Source organism: Cannabis sativa, chromosome 6 (assembly GCF_029168945.1).
Source record: "Cannabis sativa cultivar Pink pepper isolate KNU-18-1 chromosome 6, ASM2916894v1, whole genome shotgun sequence".
NCBI lineage: Eukaryota > Viridiplantae > Streptophyta > Magnoliopsida > Rosales > Cannabaceae > Cannabis > Cannabis sativa.
In genome coordinates, this window is record NC_083606.1 from 13,628,579 (window position 1) to 13,634,578 (window position 6,000).

Sequence of the window (6,000 nt, forward strand, 5' to 3'; positions counted from 1 at the left end):
CTTAGATATTAGGAGCAATATATTCATCAGCAATGGGAGTGTTATCAACTAGAGTAAGAATAAGACTGCTATTATTATCATCTCTTGAAAAAGACATAGGAATAAAAATTCCTTTAGATGACTCCCCCGTTTCAAGAGATGTTGAAGGAATATTTTCAGCAACATCAAATTCTAGAAATTTAGCAGTCTGAGATTCAACAATTCGCGTACCACAAGTAGGACAGTAAAAGTGATAGTCTTTTGAGCGCATTGGATAACCAATGAAATAACAACGATTTGTTCTCGGATCTAACTTTTTCAAATTAGGATCATAAATCTTTACTTCAGCTGGACAACCCCATACACGAAGATGAATCAGACTAGGCTTCCGCCCAGTCCACAACTCAAAAGGGGGTTTTGGGAACAAAACACGATTTAAAATATAAGTTGCAGTCATAAGTGCTTCACCCCATAAAAACTCTGGAAGACTTGATCTACTTATCATGCTTCTAACCATATCCATGAGAGTGCGATTTCTCCATTCAGCAACACCATTTTGCTCAGGTGAACCTGACATAGTGTATTGAGAAACTACACCATTTTCTGAAAAATATTCAGCAAAAGGCCTCATGTGTTGTTTAGATTCTTTATAACAACCATAATATTCTCCTCCGCGATCAAAATGAACAAATTTTATGACTCTTCCCAATTATTTTCCAAGAACTCTGATGTCAGTGTGGATAATCTCTTATAAAGAGTGACTATAGTTAGCAGTCTACTTTCTTATTTTAGTCAATTTTCCACAAGTACAATTAGCACAAGTATCCCAATCAGAAACATCAACAGGAGGAAGAATTTTAGCTAGAAGTAATTGGTCAATTCTTTCTTTAGAAATATGACCCGATATATCGTGCATAATAATAAGGATGTTATCTTAATATAAGATTTCTTACCCACAATATTCACAGCATTGAAAAAGGAAGCTAAGGAAGTCAATGATAATTTGAAAAAATATCAGAGTAAAAACAGTTTGCAATTATTTGGAGTCAAACATAATGTCAACACTATAATTGGCAAAACAAAAAGAAAATCATTGCTTAACTAAAAGCGGAAGTGAAACTGAATTACTTTAAAAGTAGGAATCAAGAAAGTATTGTTCAAAACAATCTGAACACTAAACTATAATTCAAGAATAAGTGTGCCAACATAGATAACATCAACTCCAACATAAGTGCCACTTTAAGCTTTGACTCTCTCTCACTTATCTTCTGAGATCCCTTAGCCCCTGGTTGTGGTTGCTTCTTTTCATATTTCCTTTATCCTTTGTAGGGCTTGAGTTGAGAAACAAAGTGAGAAGACTCATTCTTCTCATTTTGTTAGCTTGCTTTTCTTAACTATATACTGAGAAATAAGGTTACTAACACTCCATATTTTACTATAAGTGTTTAGGTTGTCTTGGTAAAGCTAAAAGAAGTAGGAAGTTCGTGAAGAACTTGAAGAATGGTGTAAAAGTCGGGAAGAGGAATATTATGATCTTTCAACTCGGACTGAACATTAATAATTTTCAAAATAAAATCTCGCACTCCTTTTAATTCATCATACTTAATGGTTGTCATTTCATCCATAAGATGTCCAACTTCAGCGTTTTCACCAGTGTCATATAGTTTTTCTACAGCATTGAAAAACTCTTTTGCATTTGAGGTGTTTGGCAAAGCATTAAATGAATGTTATGGAATTAAACTTTCATAGCAATGAGACTAAGATGATTTGAATTTTTCCATTGTGCATGAAGAATTTTCTAGGCAACAATGCTGATATTAGTATAAGATCAGCAGATTTTTCTTCTCGAAGGCATAAGTCCAAATCTATTATGCCTAAAGTAATTTTCACATCTCGTTTCCACGCCTTAAAGTTGGAAGCATTCAGAATTCAGATAAAAACGTTATTGTTGTTCTTGGAAAGGAGACCAAAAAATCTAAAAATTAAAACTTGATCAAGCTATATGAGCCAAGCAATTAGAAAATATTATAGAGTCAACTGGTCATTATAAACTCCCCTTTGGGGTGAGAATATAACACACACACATGATCTACCTTCATGAAGTTAACAATTAAGAAAAAATACATATCAATTAAGAATTTATTACCTTTGGGAAAATAAATTTCTTAAATAATATATATTAATTCAAGCAAAAAATAATAATAAATATATATTTAAATTATTACCTTTGGGCAAATAATTAAAATATACACATTTAATATTAACTCACTTCATGGAATGTGAACTAATATGTATACCTACTACCTTTCGGCAAGTAATTACACATATAACCAACCAAAATATATATTTTCTATAACATATGAAATTTGGTGATAAAATAATCATTAAAAATTTAATAATTTTCAACCAAATTTCTAAAAAGTTATATATAAATTGCTTGTAATATATTGATAATAAAAAATAAAGTGTCCACCATAACACATTATTTTTGCATCAAACAATCACGTTTTAAAATTTTAGAACAACAAATAATGGAAAAATGTGAAAGAAAAAATATTGGTGGAGATTACATAGTCAAGATAAATCAAATAAGAGAGTGACTATGTCATATGGAACGAGAAGAAACCCAAAAAATTTTCTATGATCGACAGATTTCGAAAAATCATCAAAAAATATTTTTAATAATTTTTTAACTACATAATTATCATTAAAATAATCATAATTATTAAACGGAGTCAAAAAATTAATTAAAAATCATAAAAAAATCAAAAATTAAATTCTAAGCACGCTGGGAAAAAAATGTTGAAAAACGACGTCGGACGTAGCCTCACGCGGCCCCACGCGCCATTGCCGAGAGTGGGCTTCGCAGGCTAGACGCTGGAATTCATCTTCTACCTTGGGCGGGTCTGAAACCGGGTCTCGCGAACTCGGTTCTTTCCAGTCGGGTCTGGTCTGTTTTCCGGCCAAAAAGCGACGAAAACACGGGATAAAGGATGGGTTTCGATCGGGATTGAATTTCTAGTCCATTTACACTACTAATTTCGGGTATAAATGACGAAAAGGGTGTCGATCGGATTGTGTTCAATCCGAAAACTAAGAAGAAACAAAGGAGCCCGATTGTGATTTTTTCTCAGCCGAATTAAAAATTAAATTATGTAGAAACATTGTAAATTGAGCGGTAATGAGATTTGCACCATCAATTTTAGTGTAGAAACAATTGAATCAAAAAACCCAAATTTAATTTCATAAAGAAAAAATACATAAACTCTAAAAATTTAATCTTAAAATTCTCCTAATTTACTAAACGATTTTAGTAATATAAGATATCAATAGAAAGAGAATTTTATGATAAATAAAACCCCTAAATATTTAAGATTGAAAAACAAAAAATTGAACATAAAATAATAACGAAATTAATATGTAATTGAAGAAAATTAACATAAACATATTAATTGTTATACAAATTATAGGTTCTAAATCATATATAATAGGCAATCTGATACCACATGTTATAAAAATTAATATAAACCTCAAGATCAATTTGTATATAACATAGAACACAATAATATATAATAATTAGGTATGCGTACCTGATTGATCCATAACAATTACCTCAATTCGATCCATAGCAATTACTTCAATTCGATAGTGCAATACTATCAACTAAGTCTTTCTCCCTAGATCTCTAAATCAGAAGCAGTTTATTTATCTGATTATCAAAAGGTATACAATTGTGATGAGACAATATGTATTTATAGAGTTAGGGAGGGGACTTAGCTACATAACCCTAGTTGGACTGGGCTTGCTCATCAAAGGCTTCAGTTAACTAGAAAAGCCCACACTTCTGCTTCACCTAGACTTTACACACAGATGCTAAGCCCATTAGCAATTAATCACTAACAATATGGGCTAACACAGTAAAGAACTATCCAATCAACCCAAGTTTTAATAAAACCAATAAAAGTTAATGTAAGCCCAAATAAAAAGTCTAACATACCATGTAAACAAAGAATAAAAATTTATTTCAATATGCCAAAATAAATTGCATGTATATGAGTATAGACATATCATAGTTATATTATGCCAAATAAACTTATGACCAAGGCATTTTGTCTGAGCAAGACATCTTATCATATTCAAATCTTTGACAAGTGCATATATTGTTATCCAAGTTTACTATGTAAGTCTGTAAGACATGTTATAGTTATGTATTTTATATATAACAATATTTGATGTCTCGATCTGAAAAAAAAAATTGTTGTTTCAATATACGAAAAATAGACTAATAGGTTTATTGGTGTATATCATTATGTTTGATTATAGTTTACTCTGTATTAAAAAAAATATTGTTCCAACAAACAGAAACTAGTAAGTTTATTGACATATATAAACGTAGACTATATGAAATGAAATGAAGTGTTGTTCCAATATACCAAAAGAAAAATAAAAATTTATTTCAATATATTCCAAAATAAACCAATAGATTTGTTACTAAATATGATGGTAAGCTATACGAAAAGTGTAAACAAAGAACGAAAATTTGTTTCAATATGCTAAAGTAAATAATATACCAAAATAAACTAATAAGTTTATTTGACATATATGAGTATAGACATATCTGATGATAAGATTTTTCGTCTGATCATCATCTTTTTATTTAAAATTGATGATTTTATTAAAAGTAACTAATTGGTATCTTATCAAAATTATAATTAATTGGTCCAAAAAAATATCGTATTTATAATGATTTAGAAATTATTTGTAACTTTATTCTTTATTTAACTAATCAAAATGTATTTATTAATTTACATTAAAAAAAATATGGGTGACTTAAATATTTATGGTATATATTTTTTTTGAAATACAGTTTACAAAAATGATAGGCTACTGGATGACCATTTATTATTTATAAAATAAATTTGAAAGTTACCCAAATGTATTAATATAATCTAAATAATTAATTGATTATTAAATTGCATACTTATAAATTTTAAAAGTAGTAAAAATGTATATCAAATTATATAATATAAAAGTGATATTTTTTTATGAAAAAGTTACTTATTGGTTTATTATCAACATCATAAGTAACTAAAAAGTTACTTTTGAAACACAAGAAAATTAAAAAAAAAAATATATATTCGGGATTAGTTTTATTTCAGGCATATTATTTTAGAATTAAGGTATTTTTTAATGACATGGCAAGACATTATTGTAATTGAGATTTATTAAGTTATTTTTGTAATTATTTTATATTTTATGTATATTTTTGAAAAAAATCCAAAAATTATTTACGACTTTTCAAACCAATCTACATCCTATTGCCTTATCTTCTTAGGTTGTTATGACTCTATATTTAACATTAACTTTAATTTCTTTGGTGTCAAAAAGAATCATTTTCTATTCCACCAAATAGTTGGTTATCAAAAAAAAAAATACTATATATAGTTGCTGCCATTATCAAAGCTATCACATTTTTTCGAAACTTGCTCAATTTACCTCAGCATATTCTCTTTATCAAATCTGCCAACAGAATACTATCTGTTGTCCACCCCAACCACATCTTTATAGCTAACATTGTTCAATGTGATGATATTCAAAGAATAAGTGGGTGACAGTTTTTATGTCATTCCTACATAACAAGCATATGTCATCTTTACATATTATGAATCTAAAAAGTCTCGATTTCACTTGCAATCTTTCAAGAATGGCCAACCACATGATAAATCTATGTTTCAGCTTACTTAACCAACTCCAAACCATATAATTCCAACGAATTCGTTCTCTTGAGACAGAAAACAACTTGTATTCATGTTGTATGTTATACGTTATATCTTTATTGTTTAAATTTATGGGGGCATATTTGTCCCAATGTTGCTCACTTATTTTAGCAATTCATAGTTTGGCAAAGCATACCCAATTCAGTTAGACGATGAGTTATATCTTGATTCAAGAGGGTTCCTACACTATTTACAAATATCTACATTGTAAATTCATAAATAATTCTAATCACTACTTAAAAAA